The following is a 21,248-nucleotide window of genomic DNA, read 5'->3' as shown; positions in this document are numbered from 1 at the left end:
TTTCAAGGTCCCTAGAATGTATTCAATAGTTGTGTGATTGAAATTTTATCACAGTTCTGGTAAAAAAATTGTAGATTACCATATGTCGAAAAAAACGAAGGAAATTTTCAAAAAATTGTAACTGATACAAATTTCAATATTACAAGCTACAAATCTACAGAGTCGTTGTTTAGATATAATATTTTGAGAAAAAAAATAGTTTGTAAGTTGGCTTTGGAAAATACGTATTTATTTTGCACATAGAAGGTAGGCTATTTTGGTAATTGAAAAACAGAGATTTTCAAATAAACGTTTTATTTTTGTGCAAGAAATGATAGACAAATTTTATATTCTGTATTTTTCTGAGAAATTATGATGAAACTTATAGATATTCCTCTTCCTCATTGTTTTGCACTATAGCTTGTACGACTGTTCGAGGGCGCAAATTATAAGCCATGGCACTGTGCATGGTAATACAAAATGCGCAATTAATGTAATACAATATTACTATCATTCTAAGGTACACTTACGATAAATACGAGCGAAAACAGCCAAGAGCGCAATACTTTTTTCTTCGCTCAAAACTGACGTCTTTAACACTCATTGGGTGGTTCACACCCATAACCTGCTACCTACGACCCCAAGACAACAATCGACGCTCGCCACGTTTGAGTAATAGCCCTAAACTGTAGTAAACTTTCCAATCTAACACTAGACGCTGCCACTAATCCGATATTCTACGTTTCGGAAAAGATACAGAGCATCAAAATCAGCTTACGGGTGGCTCACACCCGGAGTGTCAACGAAGGGTTAACGCGCAGATCCACCCGTTGAAGTATCGGCAATCGTATAGGAAGCAACTTGTACAATGAGTTAGCAAAGTACTCGGGATCTCAGGGTGGCGATAATGGCCGGAATCGTTAGTGCGTGGCACAGTGGAAGGGCAGAGATTGGGCGAGAGAGTGTCGTCGTGCTCGTATGAAGTACTATCGTAGCTGTCGCGTGGGCAGCCGCTTTATCGCTTTAGCGTCAGATTAATAAGCCGCACGCTCGGCAGTAACGCACCTACACGTGCGATCGCGCGCGCGCGCGGCTATACAACGTGTATATCACTCCGTGGGCCCGCGCATAAAGTCACGAGCTCGCGTGCAAACAAACGCGGCCCGCGTGTGCGTGTGTATACGGATCCGTAACCGCTGGTATACGCCGAAAGCCCTTAGTATTTATTTTATTTGGCTTATTCGTTTCCGACGGCGTTACATTGCCGTTTGCTGGAATTCAATCTCCGCTCGTGTAGATGTGTTGACCGCGCTCGCGTGCACACGGATTACAGTTCCGTATGTACCGAGGGTTCTCTCTCTCTCTCTTTCTCGCCCCGTCCCTCTCCCTCTTTCCGCTTCTCTTTCTCCCTCTCCGTCACGCGCGCGCGCTTTTGTCTGCAAACAAACGACAAGCAGGGTGTGTGTGGACCCACCCTCTCGTTTCTCCTCCACGGGCTTCTGCATGACATATGATCTTCCATATTGCCACGGTACACAGGCAGCGCACGTACGCGTGATCGCGCGGCGCAAAAACGCTCGCGCCAGCGCACACAGCGCGCCGCTGTGTCGAGAAAAGGAACGTTTGTCACCGTGCGGTTTGGTTCGCGCGCGCGGCTACATTATACGTATCTTGGGGTTACACCGTGCTCCTCGTACTCGACTACAAATAACAAGGTGGTTTAATAAAAAAAATGACCGACGGAGTTGAAAGGAAGTTATGAAGCGTATGGAAGATGGAAAACATCGCGATACCGCTCCGGGGAAACGTCCGGGGAATAAATTCCGGCCGAGGACTTTATTCCTGCTTTCATTTAGCTCTCCCTCGCCACACAACTGCATTGTAATCGGATCTTATCAATGCTTTCATTCAAGCCGATGCTACCCCCTTGATTTTCACATATATTCGTAGAATAGGTGCTTCGCGTTGCTTAAAACCGTGCGCCGGGAAAGGCACTGTGCCCTTTCAAAAGACAGAGGCAATTCTAATGATGAATGTGGTTGGTTGCTCAACAGTAAGGTGAATGCCCCAATTTCTGCTCAATTAAAAGGTTACTCGTCAGAAAGAAGGTGTAAAAAATTTGTTTGCGATCAAAATTTACAGAGTAATTGATTAATTGTTTAATAATAAATCAACCAATTCAAAAGCTATTTAAGAAAGATATTTCAAGATGTTTAACTATTAGTAATTTGTAATTAAATACAATCCTCTAAATAGCCGTATTTCTACTCACCATTTGTACCAATTTCTGCTCACATATGTTGCCTTTTCAGGTTAAAATAAGTTACATCCTTTGTGGAGATGTTTTATAACACAACAGTAAAGCATAAAATAATTATAAACAAAAAATAAAATGCCTTCGAATAGAAATAGAGGTTACAGCATACATTGAATTGTGAGGTTACGTTACTAAAATTTTGTTGAGTAGAAATGTGAGCATGACGGTGATTCACTTGATCCTAAACCTAATCACCTGTTTTCTGTTAAGAGAATTAAAAATAGTAAAAAAATCTACATCCACAGCACAATACGGTATCTGTTTTTGTTATTAAATAAGAACTTTTACTGCAAAAACTATTTTCTGCCCAATTATCGAATACCAATAATGACGCTGTAGAACACAGTCGAAAAGTGATGTGTCTCTTATTTTTATAGTTTTTCGTTGCTTATGTTGCATTTTGATTAGCCCCAAACTCGTGCAACATTCGCGTAAATGTACAAATAAGTTAGAATTATTTTGTTGTAACTATAGTACAAACGTAACGCTTATAAGAATAAGAAAAATACGAAATGAGCAGAAATGAGGACATGAGCAGAAATTCGGACATTCACCTTACCTAGCGCAACTGCGAGCATTCTCCTCCTCGCGAACTGTTTAATAACCAGTGGCGGATTTAAGAAAAAAGGCACAGGTGGTAAACGTTCCGAGGAGCCTATTTTTTTCGGGAAAATAAAGCGGTAGTTTACTAAAAACGGACTCAGTGTAATAATACAGAAAAAATGTACTTTGAATAAAATCATAATTTTTTAAGGATGGGGCCCTGGGGGCCTTCTGAGCGGGGACCCAGGTGGCAACTGCTCATCGGCCGCCCTGTTAAATCCACCACTGATGATAACATTTTCTATGTATCTATTCGTAACTATTACTTTCTTGCCAGAAGTTAGAGAGGAAATGATGGTTTCTTTCGAAGAGTTTGTTTTGTACGTTTTAATGAATTCGGTAAGAGTTTAATAAAATTATGGTCACCTAGGTAAAATGCATTAATTTCATGTTGATTAAAACCAAACCATTCCAATTTCAACCAATGTCATTGCTGATCGTGTAAAAATCAAATGTCTTTTATTATTTTATATTGCGAATTTTTTTGAACGACTCTCTAGCGAAATAATATGAATGTGGTGAAATTTCATATTAAAGATTATTCATTTCGGGGTTGGACTTCCAAGTAGTCCTGATTTTCCTGGCGAGCCGAAAGAGGAGTGGAATAGTGGATAAGGGTAGTTACCATAAAGTACATAGCACAAGTCATCCATGGCGCGACTCTTTGTTCGAGTAACAATATAAGGGTGAATCGCGGTCGGGGATTGTTTGTGCCTCGCAGCTGGAAGGGAAGGGGGTGATTCGACCATTTATTACAGCGACATTCCAATCTGATAATACTAGGAATACGACTGCTAACCGGAATGTTAGTCGTTCCTTGTCGTTGGGTCAAGAAAGACGCTTACAAGTGGGGAGGAGGGTGGTCTGTACCTCGTTTCGGTGTAATATTCACCCGCAAAAAACTGCCGGGACAATATTACTTTCTCTTGTATACGTCCTTCAGAATGAAATGGACGTTAAACATTTCATTTGTGTTGGAATGAAAGTAAATTGTTTCTATACGCGTAGGGGAGACCGGGGATAGTTTGGACAATTTTTTATTAATAGTCTTTAGCGGGCCGGTAAGATGCCTTACGGCTATAAATTGTACACCTTTCGATAGCTCAAAATTTGAATATGAGAAACGGGCCTCACATTCCCTAGTATTACTTTGAGATGAAAAAAGTTCAGAGATGCATATTGTCCAAAGTATCCCCATTGGTGGGGTTACATTGGACATAGCACGGGGTTAGTTTGGACAGATGGAAAAAAATGATAATGAATAATCCAATGAATATATAATTTATTTAAAATCACAAATAGATAAGAAATAATGAAGTTTAAAAACTTTACAAGGATTGCTTATAACAGTTGGGGCCAGTTGGGTAAAATAGGGATTACATTGGACAGCTGCCAAGTCTATCCAATGTAACCTCTCATATCAAATCCATACAAAATGATTCGTGCCTTTCTTCAAAAAGGATACTTTGATTTTTGCATAGCTTACTTTATTCTAAACACATTCAGCAATGCCTCAGAAAAGTTACAATAAAATTCTTCCATAATGAAGTATCCGAATCACAACAAAAAGTAGATGAAAATATTATACAGTAACATACAAGAATTGAAAAGTGCAACTTACCTTGTCATTCGTGAATGCAACACGCCTTATTTAATATCGGTTGATTTGGTGTGTACATAGGCGCAAACTATAAAAACAATTGCAATAATCGTGGCACTATGGAGGCAATTTTAAAACTGTCCAATGTATCCCCGGTCTTCCCTACATATCAACAAACATAATTCGCAAATAAGTCGTCACAAAACCTTCTGCACAACAAATTTTATAAATCCAGTCTTCGTCGCATTATGTGGAGGGTGTAAAATGTAATGTCACGGGTCTCAGGGATGACATTCAAAACCATAAACATTTTTGGAAAGTTTGCGAGCAAAGGTTTCATTTCTGTAGCTTAATTGGGAGTATACAAATTTGGATTCAATATTTTATAAACAATCAGTTGTTTCGAGTTTCCTCTATTTTACTTAATGCAACGTTAAAGCCACTTATCAAATTAATGAAAGAGTTTTTGGAATACAAATGCATGTAACTGCCAGAAAAATTGAATTACAGTGTTGACTTTTCGAAGAACATTTACTTTCCACATCCCAATTCATAATGCGACAAGAATTAGTAACATAAATACGATTTCTAAGCTTTTGCTAAAAGCACAAAAATATTGGTACACAGGATTCTGCTAATAAAATTGTATAAAGCTTCAGTGATCGAGGACAATTGCTGACAAAAACACAGCATCTGAAAGTTAGTCTATGATTTTTCGAATTCTGATGGTTCTTGCGGCTCTAAAAGTCGATATCTTTGACGAGACATTTTAGACAATCTGAAAATTAATCTAAAGATTAGACATATAGGGTGTCCCGCATTGAGTGGCGCAGCCTAGAATGGACTGATTACACTAGTTTACACTGAAAATGTACATTTGATGAGAGGTGACTTTTCTTCTGGATTTTCTCCCGCTGGTTTCGAAAATCAAGGTTAAATTTTTTTTATGGAACAGTTTTTAAGATACTGTGATTTTTTAAATTTTTGTACCTCTTCGCGGAAAAATAGAAACCAGGAAAAAATGTCCGGCTTCTCTTTACATGCGTAAAGCTGATACTTTTACGCAAAAAATAACACCAACCAGAAGTAAATCGACCGAAAAATGACAAAGTTATTAGCGATTGAGTGAATACATCCAAATCCCACATTTTGACAAGTGGCCAGGCCGGCCACTTTCTTTTGAACCGCTTAACCAATTATTAAAGATCCCATTATACATATTTGTCTTTCATTTGGTGCACATCTAGTTCGAGATATGGTTTTTAAAGTGAAGAGGTAAAAAAATTGAAAAATCACAATATCTTAAAAACTGTTCAATAAAAAAATTTAACCTCGATTTTCGAATTCAGCGGGAGAAAATCCAGAAGAAAAGTCACCTCTCATCAAATGTACGTTTTCAGTGTAAACTAGTGTTATGTACGCATGGGACACGGCACACACGATTGAACAGTATTTGTCTGCAAGTGCAAGAGTTGAATTCCCTGATTATCAAATTTGATTTTAATGTAGCATGTGGTGGAACGTTGGACAGGATAGTGCGATCGCGAAGCCGGCACTTGTGAACGTAGCGCGTCAAACCGCTGGAAAATTTCCAACTGCACCTTGCGATCATGAGTGCAGGTAAACCATATCAAGCACCAGTGCAGTGACGAAGGGTATTACCGTGAATTTGGACAGCAACGGATACGGAAAACTAATTTCTACGAATGGGATTTTTAATTAAGAAATTCCCACGATCCAACCTCTTTAAACGTAAGTTTTCGTCCGCCCCCTTCTCGAATTATAGCTGTTTTTACGTTTCGCAGTAACGCCTTAAAAAAATGTAACGAAATATCTGTTCCTATTCAAGTTTTTATGAACTGACAAGCAACACCTCACACGCTGCCATTCTGTAAATTCTATTCCATCATGTTTGTGGATTATTTCAAGTTATCAATTCGAGAGTTCTTACTATGACGGATTAAACATTTTTTCATTTGCTTGCGCTCGACACAACAAAAACACCTGTACACACGGTTTGCTTGGTTTACATTTGCTTGGATTCACTTGTTTTATGCTAAGTTTAACCCTTTCGCATAGAGCGCCTGATATATCCGGCATCCATCTGATGACCTGTGCGTACAGCGCCGGATATATCCGGCATCACAGAACGAGCTGCCGATCCTAGCGTCGACTTTAGTCAGCATCTCTAGTAGTTAAAAAACATAAAAAAAATTTTAGAAAAAAAATACTTTCGCGGAAATGTACGCCGTAGCGAAAGGGTTAAACTTTACCTTTTTACTAAACTTCCTACTGCACATTCTTTAATTCAGTGAAGTCTAATTTTGTTAAGCACTGTTTTCCTTGTGTGAACCCAAGCTAGGTAGCTTCTGTTCGGGGAAGATTTTATAGAATTTTCTTAGCAGCAAATTTTCTGAGGTACGAACCAAATAATATTAAGCATTACCTTTTACCGTTCATTATGGGGTCCCAGAATTCCAAGATATGAAAATGGTCTGGGAAAAATCGGAGCCTCGATTCGATTGTTGCAAATAAAGTCCCGATTGGTTTGCACGTCGGTCGGGATTACCCAATCGTGTACCGGATAATCGTAGCTCTGTCGCAGTTTTTCTCGACCCGGGCCGCTCGGCAGGCTCGCAATATTTCCGTTTCATTGACAAACGCAGTTTTAATAACACTCGATCGTGCGATATTTTTTTGTTTGCCCGATCGAATCGCTTAGTCTATAGGATGATTTGTCTCCCGTTCGCGTTCCTGTCGTCGGCCGCGTTTACATCGATTTATTACGCCGAGATTTCGAGCCCTTTCCGCGCGCGGAACCAAACGCCAAACGGTTAAGTGTGGGTGGCGAGACACCGCAGAAACCGAGTTTTGCGGTGCTAAAATCAATTCCGTGTTTGCCTGTCAATTTATCGCTAATGGCCGGCCAGGTAACAGCTGATGATAACGCGATGCTCCCTGGCAGTTTGCCTCGAATGTCGATTTTAGTGTTCAAGCTTTCGAATGGCCACCGCCTCGCAACAGGCACACATGCATACTTTGTAACTTTCTGCCGAGCGTTTATTGAATGTGTTCATCGACCACTCGTAAACGAAGCATTTAATTAGAGATTAATTTGTTACGATTCCCGAATCACTGCAAGTAATTGAATCGAAGGGTTGATCAGTGGATCTTGAGTTAGCCTTAAATTTCCTGAATCATGTACATATGTAATTTCTTATCAATGTTGGGTTTCACTTGCTAGTGCAATAGCTTGGACAATTGTACGCACAATATTTATTCAAGCACTCTTAATCGTACAATCATTATTGTCTAATGTTAAGTTCTCCAGTGGTCTATTAGATGATTAGGCACACTTGAATTTATATTTTCATATATACCTATCACAAAGGCATGTTGGAATAAAATTTTTTTAAGGAAAATTAAAACCGACTTTAAAAAAATAAAAATACACTAAAAAGTGAGAAATAATTTTTTCCCTTATTTAATCTACGGCTCTCAATTTTTTTAAGTCGCCGCCAGATTTACACAGTACAAATGAAGAAGTGCCACGCCGACTTAAAAAATATGAGAGTCCTAGATTAAATAAGGGAAAGAATTTTTTTTTCTTTTTAGTGCATTTTTATTTTTTTAAAGTCGGTTTTAATTTTTTTTAAATATTTTTATTTTTAATTTTTTAGATTTATATATATTGACTCAAGATGCTGAGGAGATATGCGCGTACGTACATAAAGTAATAATAATTAGGTGACAATAGTCTTTATTATTAACTAGAACTGGCAAAATATTGGGCCAATGTTGATGCAGTGTAGGATGCGACCACCGGGGTATCACCCTCTTTCGAATAAAAAAAAATATATATACGAGTTGAATCTATTACCTCCTCTTTTTTTAAGTTGGTTAAAAAGGGAGGGACCTCTTAAATTCAATACTTTCGGTGCAAAATGTAATTTTGTGTTTACGACCGTTCGGTAACGCGAGTGAGTCTCTTCGCAATACATTAGTTATTGTAAACGCAAGTATCGGTCTAAAAGTACATTAATAGATTCTTACACGCTATACGCAGGATTATATAATTGTTGTTCTTGAACATCGTAATTAAATTTTGGCCAGTAAAGGATGAAACGCAGTTAAAATATTGTATCTCATAGTATTTATAATTTTCCAAGAAGCAGACGAAGAATTAAAGTCGAAGACTAAAAATTTGTTTAAAAAAGATAAACCGAATAAAAGATGCAGCAAAAAATATTGTAATTCAATATTACTAAAATATAACACTATAACATAGTAATAGCAAATGAGGAAGTACAGTTGACTCTTACAAGGGGAGGACACCATGAGGTAGACATTGATTTTGACGAGCTTTGGCACGCTGAATCTATGCCGAAAATAAGTAAATAGGTATCCGAGCGTTTCTGCCAATAGGCCTTAATAATAATAGAGATATTTACATGGAAATTATTAAAAATATCATAGTGGCCGTGGGGTTTTAGAGGATAAAAATCCCACGCTACCCTGGCGTCCGCGGGAGATTCTCTTCTGGAGGCGTTGGGGTGCCTTTTGAAGATGTCTCCACGTTAAAAAAAACTTTATAATTTTTTTTTTTATAAATTATTTTTTTTATAAATTTTTGTTTTTTTTTTAACTTGGGGAAATCTTCAAAAGGCACCCGCACTCCTTCAGAGGAGAATCCCCCGGGGCGCCAGGTAGTATGGGATTTTTACCCATTAAAACCCCACGGCCACTATGAAATCTTTAATAATTTCCATGTAAATATCTCTATTATTAAGACCCATTGGCAGAAACGCTCGAACACCTATTTACTTATTTTCGACATAGATTCAACGCGCCAAGGCTCATCAAAATCGATGTCTACCACATGGTGTCCTCCCCTTGTTAGTTTCTTATTTAAGACTAAAGCAATTAAAATCGTATTCCTGTGGCCACATCGTTAATCCAATCTGTCGGGTGTTGAAATCATATTTTTAAACAATATCACTGCGAGCCGGTATTACCTATAAATTAAAAAGAGGAATACGCATCCGTTGGTCTGCGGAATGGAAGAAATATAATCGTAAGATTTACTGCACGCGTCCCCTTCTAGAAGCCGAAAGATGCCAGGGGTTTCACAATAGCTCCGATGATTTACGCAGATATAAATACCGATCGTCCTTTTTTTCTCTCGACCACGAAAACTTTGGCTACTCTTCGATGGATCACAAAGAAACAGGGAATCCGTAGGCCGTACGAAGATGCAATATCACCCCGTTATGACGGCCCCGTATTTTAGTAAGGTGTGTAGGGTGAGATTCCCATTGGTTGCCTCAGTGCCATGGTGTGTATCGTAACGCGGTACCGCTCAGCACGGTACACACATCAATCACCGGCATTTTAATATCGGGTACCGTACAATATCACCGACACCGATATTCCATGGTACTCCACCACCACCACCACACCCCCTCCGCACCCCGGAAACCGGTTTTTATGGCGAAATTCTTCTAATTCGTTCTCTGATCCCTCTTCCCATCCTATTCATCGTCTATCGGCGTGGATTGCCCATTCGGTCCGTTTCTGTTTTCCTCTCCACTTTTCTCTTCATCCCTAATTGTTTTGAGTTTTCGTTTAATTGCCTACGTGGGTCAAGATTCTGCCAGTTAACCCTTCGTTGACACACCCCCTTTTTCGATCAACTTTGGCATACCTGGGTAGCTCACACCCGGAGCAATTTTTGAACGACTGTCATTCTCCTCTAAAAAATCTAATTTTTGTGAAAAAAATCGTGGGTCAATTTCGAAGTCTCTAGAATGTATTCCAATAGATTTTTGATTGAGATTTTATGGCCGTTTTTGTAAAAAAAATTCTAGATTACCACCTGTCGAGAAAAAACGAAGGAAATCTTTAAAAAATTGTAACCTTTACAAATTTCAATATTAGAAGCTAAAAATCTACAGAGTTGTTGTTTATATATAACATTTTCAGGAAAAAATAGTGTGTCAGACGGCTTTGGAAAAAACTATTTATTTTGCATATAGAAGGTACAGAGCGTCAATATCAGCTTATGGGCGGCTCACACAATTTGTTAATAACAAAACTTTTGTTCTTACGTTTTTCTACATAGGGTAAACTCGGGTAAGTTCGTGATAGTTTTAGAAATTGTCTATTAACTGCTAATATTCGCATGTTCTGAAAGTGAGTCTACGATATAATGATAGGTCAGACATCATACAAACATGTAATAGATTAGCAGAAATTTACTAAGTATATTTAATTGAAAATATACAAAATTAAATTTTCACGACATACTCTGGTTCTCGCTGGCCCGATATATGTTCACCAGCTATTATTTCATATTATTTTGCATTATTTTAAATGATTTTACATTATTTCATATTATTACATATTATTTTATATTATTGTTATTTTGTGTATAATCAATCGTTTCATTATGTCTGAGACGTAAGGAAACATTGTTTTTGGTATTGACCATCAAAATTTCTCAAACATAGCAATCAGAAACGTAGTCTCACAAGCAAAAATAACACTGATGCCTTATTGTATGATAATTTCAAGAGTAAGACTTGTTAAAATTCCATTTTACCATTCATTTACCTGCAGTTTGAATTTTCCATTTGTCTTCTAAAGCACATATAATACATAAACAATTGATCTCCACAACTAGCACGAAGAATTTCACGAATAATGCGCTGCTGGAACAAAAACGTTCTCTCACTTTATCACACTAACTCCAATTGACTAATTCTTTTACCATAGCATAAACTAGAAGATCAACGCTGTCGGTTAGTTATTGTTCCATCTAAATTGAGTCACACAATTTCGAATTACAGACAAATGGAAAAGTATCACAGAGTATCCTCTATCGCGGACTTACCCGAGTTTACTCTATTCGCTTGCATCTAATCAAGAAGTTAGAGTATTGCGGGGCAAGAGTGCGCGCTTAAAGTTTAGGCTTCCCTAAAATCCTTGGTATTGCACTGATGGCACATATCATTGTGTAAGAAATAACTACTAACCCTTATTAATCGATAGGCAGTGACTTCATATAAATTTACCTGCCACAACTCACATAAAATAAATATTTGCCAAAAGTGTCAAAAGCAAACTTTTACCCGAGATGTGGGGCTAAAGTTCGCATGTAATGGGGTAACAGAACGCAACGAGAAACTTTCACAAAAGTGTTTTATGTTCCTACATACAATAGTTGTGGTAATATAGCAAAAAATTTTTAATCAAGGTAACAGTAATAGCACATAACATTACCCTTGCGCAGGTATCAGTGTCCCGGAGGATCAGTGTATTCTTCTTCACGCGCAGGACAAATTATTTCTTCCATAGACGTTGATGGTTGGGCTATTCTCTTTTTGGACCCATTTGTTTTGTTCCTTTCAATATTTTTCAGAAGTAGATGTTATTTTTTGGATTTTTCTTTTGCTTTTCTAATTATTTCCTCGCGCGTTCTTATTCAGATTTTCTTTGCATTGCTTCATTTACTTCAAGCTGATTTTTAAACGAGTAGTGTGCATTCGAACTCTTGCCCCACAGCTATTTCTCCATTGTTCAATCAATCCTGTTATCTGCGAGGAGAACTGAAAACTTCTATTAGTACTTTTGAATAGAAGAATTTCAGCTCTTTCAGACGACGTGTTAAAATGAGAGTATTACGTCAGTACTAACGAATTCAGTACTTACCGCATTGTACGATAACAAAACGAAGCACAGCTACACAATTCGACACTGGTGACTCTACCTTGATTGACAACTGGCTGTCAATCACCATTGGCAACTGCCACAACTCGAACAATGAAATTCGCGTGTTGCGAACTTTTACCTATGTCTACTCTACTCTTCTCCTCAGCGTAGATTTCTCCTTCAGTTACATACATTCTTGGAAACAGGTTTCAAGGTGCATTTCGTTTTGTAACGCGAGCCCTGAGAAATAAAGTTGACTGCGGTGTGTGTCTGTGTGCACGTTCTTTTCAAAATACTGATACTGTTTAATCACGGTTTGTCCAAGTACAGAGGAGAGAGTGTTATTTAAATGATCTGCTGATCAAATGGTGTCTAAGGAAAATCGTTATAATTGGTATAACTTTTACAAATGTATTTTTTTTATTTAAGGTTTGAGTAGCATTATCTGCTGAGGTCATGAGCGACTTTACAAGTTTATCGATGTACTGCAGGGTACCTACATATGTATTACGCAAATACAAACAATTTTAGCTCGTTTCTAACTTTACAATTTGGCATTTATTTCGATCGCTTTTAAAAACGTAATTGTGTTTCTGAGTTTTCGCTTGAGTTCACTATTTCACTTAGGGTAACCCCGGGAAACGCGGTCGACCTAATATAAAATGGCTTTTAAAACTAATATAGACGTTACTTATTTTGTCAGAACGAACCCATATGTTCAAAATTTTATGCTGATTCAGAAAAACTGGTCGATATTTACTTTAAGACAATATTTACTGTAAATCGGGTTGAAAACTGAAGTCATGATATCTGACCACCTCTCCCAAGGTGCCGGGAGAAATGGTTTTCGTCGTTGGCAGAGACCACTCACATAATTATTCACAGAGAAATAACAAAGAAGAAAGAAAAATTATTTATGAGTGAATACAATTAGAGATTCATTGATATTTAATTTGTTTACGCTAAACAAGTAAAGAACACATCAAAGAAAAAGTGAACTACCTACCGGCGATTAGCAAGGCAAATGAATACAAAGGGAATGAATAAAGTAAATAAACAACAATAATAATAAAATAAAGATAAAAAATAAAAAAATAAACAAAAATAATGAAGAAATCGTAACTCCACCAGCTCTCATTTCTGCGGCGAGAGATGGTCTTCTCGTTAGCTTTGAGAGGAAGAGTTAATATGGCCAAATACTTTGGCTGCATTGTCCCTCAATATCTCTACTGTCTTCTGCCCCAAACATTAAACAAAAATAAACTTAGAAGTATATTTTAAATACAATTCTGTACACTGTTGTGTGACCAAAGAGGTTAAACATAACCTCAATTTACCTTTTATAGCCTATTAATCCAGAAAAATACAGAAGGAAGCGAAATGACGCTATTCATTCAACTGTTTGGCTTCTGGAGAAGTAGGTCTGCAGTATAGGCCTGCACTTTAACGCATTTTTACGTAGAGAGTCTGAAATATAGCGACTCGACCAACTCTCCGTCCCGACCGCGTCTCCCGGATTTACCCTATGTTGTTTTTGACTTGGTACCTTTTCCTGCTTTCAGCGAGATGGTCGCATTCAAAATGAATGTGAAATTGTTTCTTTTGTTATCGAATGGGTGTGCGTCAGTTTGATATGGCCAATCATTAAACGCGTAATAGTTACTTGGTCCCTTCTATCTAGTCCACTCAGATCCGGTTTAAAGTCTCCCGTTTTGTCCGCTGGGAGTTACAAATGTATTATTTAATAAATAACACAGCATTCAACTCAAACTCGACCAAACTTCGCCTGAAATTGTCAAGTTTTATATTTTATATTGTATCTTCATGAAACTGGTATCTAACGAATTCCTGAAATTCTCCTGATTAAATTAAGTCCAAAGACGACGTTATTCGGAATATTTTTCATTTTTAATCATACGGGATGCACAATTGGTTTGCGGAATGTAGAAAGTATTCCACTTGAGTATCGTTAAAAATAGTCTTACTGAAACATAACGAAAAATATAAAAGTTTTCTTTTTCATTAATCCATAAATCATTATACGAGCGAGCCTTCGAACACGTGCGACTCGAAGTACGCACCCGGTGATCTTTGTAGGACGCTCCAAGTGGACTAGAGGGTTCAGGTTCAGACTCCAAAGCGATATGCCTGGCAGTGTTACTCGCTACTCAAAATTTAAATTTCCATACTTTTCCTTACACCTTCATAAAGTATTGCCAAGGGATTCCTGAGACATATCTGATGAAAATGAACTATAATAAAACAAGATGTCGGCCGGATTATTTTCAACCAGGGGTTGAAAACAGTTATTATATCGGTTTCGGTTCTTGAAACAGTCATGAAGAACCGATATTCTGACTATATCGGTTTCGATTACGGTTCTAGAACCGTTATTTTTTCGGTTGTATAATCGATTTTACAGTAGGTAATTAAGATCACTACTTATAATTAGTATTACGGTTGCAGATTATTCTATATAAGCATAAACATACCTTTTACAAAATCATTATGAAAAAAATAGAAACTTAAAAAATTATGCATATCGTTACTCTGTAACATGAAAAGCGTTCTTTAATATTAGTGCTTTTCTTGAAATAGTTAAAAATAATCGAATAATGGAAATTTTTCTTATATGTTGATTCTTTTTCACGTCGTAATATCGGTTCTTTTTTACTTTCGACTGATACGCGGCATAAACATTGTATAGTTTGCAACAGTTTCCAACGGCTGTTAAGACTTACTTTGTTTAGGATCATCAAATAAAAGTTTCGATTTCATGTTTTAAATTAACAAGGGAAGCTTACCTGACAAGGGAAGATCCCGAACCCGAAAATTCAAAAAATTCTGAACCTTTGCGAATAGGTAAGGGATTTCCTCCTGATTACAACGCAATTTTTGTTTGCTGCCCAAATTCAAAAAAAATTAACCCTCGAAAATTCGGCTATTTTCCGATTTTCTGTTACAACTCGCGAACTGTAAGACATAAAAAAAAGTTTTAAGACAAAAGTTATTTCTTTTAATTAAATCTACCATTTGATGAACAAATTATTTTACAGTTCACAAGTTATAACACAAAATCGAAAAATAAACGGATTTTCAGCGGTCAATTGCACCCCCTTAAAGTGAATTTGGGCAGCAAACAAAAATTGCGTTGTAATCAGGAGGAAATTCTCTACATGTTCACAAAGTTTCAGAATTTTTTGAATTTCCGGCTTCGAGATGTTCCCTTGTTAGTGAAGTTCTATCATAATTATATGGAGTGCCTCTTCTAAGATGATCAACATGTAGTACCTCTACTTCGCACCTGTTGCCACAAGTTCAAAGCTACGATTCCAACGAAAAATTCTCCCCACGCCGCCGTTCGTGGGCCCAGTAGCTTCTACGTCATTCTTTAAAGCATCACAGCAACCTATGTGGTACTCTGTGTATCTCGAGTGCGCAGAGTTTGGGAATATATAGGGTCGGATTGATCATCTCGGAAGAGGCGCTCCATACAATTATGATAGGACTTCACTTAGGTAAGTTCGTTTAATCATACAATTGTATTTCGCGCCTCTTCATCGAGATCAACATGTAGATGTTTAAAGCTAGTTGCGGTGTAGAAGGGGCATTGAATGAAAACATGGAATTAACTTTTGAATTACATGCATAGATACTGAAAAAAGTGCCTGTATGTATTTATGATACGCGCAGATACTTCTATTTATAAAAACCCTTAATCGCATTAATATTTATGAGGAACTTAACACCGACCTTGCAAATTGGTCATTTCTATCACACAATTGTAGGTCATAGAATCTGCTGAAAGACGAGGATGTTCCTGTCCATCCAGCCGTTCTTCTGATAGTGTCTAGGTCTACACCCTTACGTCGTGCCGTAGACATGGACGCGTGACGCGTAAATATCTGCGTATCCACACCACTCTTGGTAAGCATGGTCTTAATCCACCGGCTTAAGGTTTGTGGTGTAACCGCTTTATATGGACTTTTAAATGATAAAAATAAAGACTCTACGGTATCTCGCAGGGGTGTCGTTCCTTCTAGGTATGACTCTAGCGCGGACGCTACACGAAGCTTGCTGTTCTCTAAGCAGAAGAGCAAGGCAACTGGTTGTTTCCTTCTTGGACCTATCGTCCGTCTTAATTCTATTAGGGATTTTGATTTCATACGTGCCATGTATTCTCCTAATATTGTCAATACTAATTATCGAAAAAGTCTAAATTCTATGACCTGTAACGAGTGCCAGCAAGGTTACTAATTTCTCCGATAGCGTCTTTAGGTGCATTTCTCCGTTCTCAGGTAACGATGTAAGATAACATAGAACTATGGGGTCCCATATAACATCGTATTTTGGTGTTGACGGTCGCATATTAAAAACCCCTTTGAAAAAACGCCGTACTCTGGAATCAAGCGCCATATCACTCCCGGTTAATAGCGCAATCGCTGATCTGGCTGTGTTCAAGGATCCATATGAAGCTCCGGCTTCATATCCCATGGTCAGGAAGAGTAACACTTCTGTTGCTGTTCCCTTAGACGTATCGGCATTTCCACGCAAAAAGGCCACCACTTTTTAATCGCACCTCCGTATTGTTTTATTGATCCCTCACTTAGGGAGGAGATCATGATATTTACTGCTGAGGGTGGAGCTCCCTTCATGGCGAACGCTCGCCGGATAAGTACCCGGTAACCAGGGTAATTTTCCTCCACAAGGGATGTAGCTCCTTGCTGCAAGACGTCAAAAGATTAATTTCTGGTGGGAAATACAGTGCGTCTGCCGCCAACATATGTAGACTTAAACACCGGAAACCAGGGTTGGATCTCTCACTCTTAATCTTCTGTAAAACTCTTAGTATTATCGAGAAAGGAGGAAAGGCATAGAAAAATATGGGTTCCACGTTATTGTGAACGCATCGATCGCTATGGCACCCGGATCCCTCCTCCAGGAAACATGTCTTACATTTTGTATCTGCTCTACTCGCAAAGAGGTCAATATCTGGTTTCCCAAAGTTTCGGATAATTTCAGAAAAAGCTTCTTGAGACAACTCGTATTCCGTCTCACTCTCCAACCTTCTCGATTCTATGTCAGCCTCCCAATTCATTCTTGAACTTATGTATGACGCGAATATCCATAAGTTCCTCCTTTCACACCAATTCCAAATCTCTTTTGTTATGTGATTTAGATTATGAAATTCGATTCCGTCCATACGATTAATATACGATATGGCTGTTGTATTATCTATTATTATCAAGATCTGAGATCCCTTGAGGTTCTTAGCGAAACACTTAAGTCCCAAAAAGGCCGCGGGTATTTCGAGGTAATTAATATGAAAGCTGCGGTCTGTCTCATTCCAAAACTCATGCGATCTTTCTTTATTGCAGACAGCTCCCCACCCGGACCTGGATGCATTCGAACATATTTCGAGATCATATTTCATCAGTCGAATCGGATTGCTTGCTAAAGCAATATTAGATTTCCACCATCTAAAATCCTCTTGTAATTTATGAGGCAGGGGCATGTAACGCTCATACGATTGATTAGATCTAAGTAATACAGAATACTTCTCTCGTTCAAAACTTCTTGTGTATGCCCATCCATATTTAACGCCGGGGGCAGGCGGCGACGAGAATACCAATAAATTGTGCGAAATCACGTATCTTGCACACACTGGTGGTACTGAACTGAGAAATAAGTTCTTGTATCTTTTCCTTCTTAACTGTCGGTAGTTCAATTATCATTCGAGTCGAATCAGAAACTAACCCCAGATATTTACATTTCTGATATTTACTTTTCTCCTGGTGTATAATGAATTCCAAGTGTTGTAAAAGCGAGTGTGTCTCTTCTATATTTAGGTAGCATTCCGTGTAAGAATCTCCCATTAGAAGAAAGTCGTCTATAAACTACTGATTTCATTATCTTTGTGAGTACATACGGAGCCGTGCTAAGTCCAAAAGGCAAACAAGTAAACTCGAAAAGTTCGCTATCGAACTGAAAACGTAAAAATCTCCTATCTGCCACATCAATGGGTATCATATAATATGCATCTCGCACATCCAGAGTAGCCATGAAGCTACCCAGGCTTAGCAGTCTAGCCACTGTCCTGTACTCCTAGAGCTTGAAATGTTGGGTTTGTATGAACGTATTAAGCTGTTTTAACTTCAGAATAAAACGGCCAGAACCATCGGGTTTTGGAACAAGGAAAATCTTTGAAAGAAACTGACCATCCACAGGCCAACACTTTTCCACTGTTCCCTTTTCCTGTAGCTGACCAATTAAGGCAGTGATTTTAGCTCATTCTTTATTAGACCAGTGAGTGTCTTTAGGCGTTTCGGTTTGGTGGGGGCGAATAGCAAAAGGAATTTTATACCCACTTAGCCATGATAGTACCCCAGGGTCTGAAGTAAGTGTTTTCCATTTCCTTTCGACAAATTTAAGCTTACCGGCAAAAACTATTACCGGTTGGTCTAGCGATGTCGACGATAATTCGACTCCTTCCTCCTGTCCGACCTGTAGCATGGTTTCCGTGCTGTCTTCCGCGCCGTTTCTGCACTCTTCCGCCCGCCCGACGTCACGGCTAAATTCTTTGTTCGAGGTTGACGGGGCGGGGTCTTTAAGTTTTTTGTGCCCTTTGGAGGTTGGCTCTTGGCTAATGGTCTTATGTCTTTACAAGAGATTTCCATGGATTTCCTTGTTTTTAACTTTCCGTTCAAATCGGATCCGAACAACCACTCGTCAATTGCGGATACATTTAAGGTTTCCTTAACTGAGGCGTTAATGTTAGCCAGGATAAGGCTCCGGCGATTAGGGATTCGTCTTGGTGCATATTCGCTAGCAACCTGCTTGAATCGCTTAGGAACTCCACGAGAGCCAGATTCTTCTCATCGTTCGCCAGGGTAGCCGACAGAGCCTTCCCATTTGCCGCCATACGCGCCGCGATCTTTTCCTGTTTGGCCACAATGCGGTCATCTCGTTTGATGGCCGCCTCCCGTAAGGCGGCCTTTACCACCGCGTTTAATTTCGGTGGATTGGTCGGGTTGCAGTTACTGGGGTGTGGATATTTCTTAAGATTTGCCGCCCTATCATCTGCTGTTAATACTAATCTATTACCACTTTTATGTTACATATACACTATGTTAACATTAATTTAACAGTAAGTTTAAATACACACTAATTTAAATTTTCACATATATAGTATATCACGAATATAGTAACTATTACTAAGCTTATCAAATATTAAATTATGGTAAAGGTACTAGTAGTTGACAACATTTCAGAAAAACGTGAGAAATAAGGTTTCTAGAAGTGGCGAACTGTGGGTATTAGGAGCCGCGGCGCGCTGTTGAAAAGAGATAGTTGCACTTCTAAAATCCTTATTTTTCACGTTTTTCTGAAAAGTTGTCAACTACTGATACATGGTCAACTACTGGTACCTTTACCCTAAACAACGAATGACAGTAAAACAGCTTCTGTCTTTAACACGAAAGGATTATGTTCTGTTCTCTGATGATCAGACCAGGAATGATACTTTTCGTATCGTCTGAAGAAAACGGTCTCGCTTTGACGTGTATCAGTCGGCGCGTCGACATTGTCGACAGCATCGCGAAAAAGTCATCTCAACGACCGGCCGTTAAAAACTGTTGCAAGCGATACAATGTTTATGCCGCGTATCAATCGAAAGTAAAAAAGAATCGATATTCCGACCCCAAGAAAACCACTTATATTAAATAACACTTTTCATGTTACAAGATAATGGTATGCATAATTATTTCAATTTTGTTTTTGTTTCATAATGATTTAGTGAAAGGTATGTTTATGCTTATATAGAATAATCTGCAACCGTAATACTGGTGATCTCAATCACTGTAAAATCGATACGAGAATCGATTGCACAACCACCTTGGAACTGAAAAAATAACAGTTTTAGAACCGTAACCGAAACCGATTTATCACTAAAAATAGTCGGAATAGCGTTGTGTTTGAACTCACTCTGATCAAGAAGATTGCACGAATCCATTGGTACAGTAGAGTCTTGAAAGAAGAACGAGGTTTTTAGTACGGAATAAGGTCAGGCATTTACGATTACTCCATCTCCCTCATTCGCAGGCTCTTTCATTCCACGCGATAAGGCAACGAAGGTAAGCCAGAAAACTCCCTGTCTCGAACGAAGGTGATGGTTCGGGACCGAGCTTCTTTCGAGACAAACCTGTACCACTTTCATGAAGATGCAATGATGAACAGATAACTTAAAAATTCCAGTAATGCATGACTCACTTGGAGAGCCGAGCTGACTGCTCTCGATTCTTGGACTTCGAGGACCCGGGCCTGATGGGTCTCCGGCCTGCGTAAACAAAAGATCTAGGCAGGAAGATCCGCCAGCTCTTAACCGGGCGGTACCTACCTACTGTAGTTCCTACTTTTTCCGCCTAGTAGTGCAAAGTCTCTCATTCACCTTTGCATCATCTAACTTCATTCAATTTTGTTAATCTGATGCAATAGTTCTGTTCTGCTAGGTACTCTTAAACTCTTGGTCACTAGATAAACGAGACTATCATTCGTGGATGCATAGGTATGATCATTGAGCTCTAAACAAACCTGGAGAGTGACCAGAGCAATGTCGGCTGGACCGAGAAAGAGGGAAGATAACGGGTGAACCTATCTCTGTTTTACAACAGGCTATGGATGTATAGTGCATGTGAGTGAAGTTACTTGCGCACAACATACATACGTAACACAGATAGTACAGAGTGGATATTAGGAAGAAGGATAGGTTCACTGCTTATCTTCCATTTCCTTCGGACCGCTGTAGCCTCTACTTCTTCCCAGTGCTGTTCACTCTCCAGGTATGTTTAGAGCTCAATGGGTATGATATCTGGTTTAATACTCCATCCGTGTTTTTCTAACCAAATACGTCCACTTTGTTTTATTCATTTTACTTTTGGAAATATCTATTTTTGCTTAATCATCGCAGTACATTTGAAAATCTGAAAGATAATCTAATAATGCTAGTTCTTTAACACGTCCACATGTTCAGCAATCAGCATA

General features: G+C 38.6%; 1 protein-coding gene and 1 long non-coding RNA gene across 4 annotated transcripts in view; one reads left to right on the top strand and one right to left on the bottom strand.

The window, feature by feature from the left end:
• The window catches only part of LOC143375978 (E3 ubiquitin-protein ligase RNF220), a 508,099-nt gene that overhangs the window by 175,589 nt on the left and 311,262 nt on the right, over positions 1-21,248 (top strand). The gene's annotated exons all lie outside the window — the stretch shown is intronic.
• On the bottom strand, positions 16,350-19,303 carry LOC143375990 (uncharacterized). The gene is made up of 2 exons (XR_013087009.1): positions 18,663-19,303; positions 16,350-16,933 (listed from the first exon to the last, which is right to left on the bottom strand). It is a non-coding gene; the product is annotated as an uncharacterized LOC143375990 (long non-coding RNA).

This window comes from Andrena cerasifolii, chromosome 13 (genome assembly GCF_050908995.1).
Source record: "Andrena cerasifolii isolate SP2316 chromosome 13, iyAndCera1_principal, whole genome shotgun sequence".
In the NCBI taxonomy this organism is placed as follows: Eukaryota; Metazoa; Arthropoda; class Insecta; order Hymenoptera; family Andrenidae; genus Andrena; species Andrena cerasifolii.
This window is presented reverse-complemented; position numbering and strand designations above follow the sequence as displayed.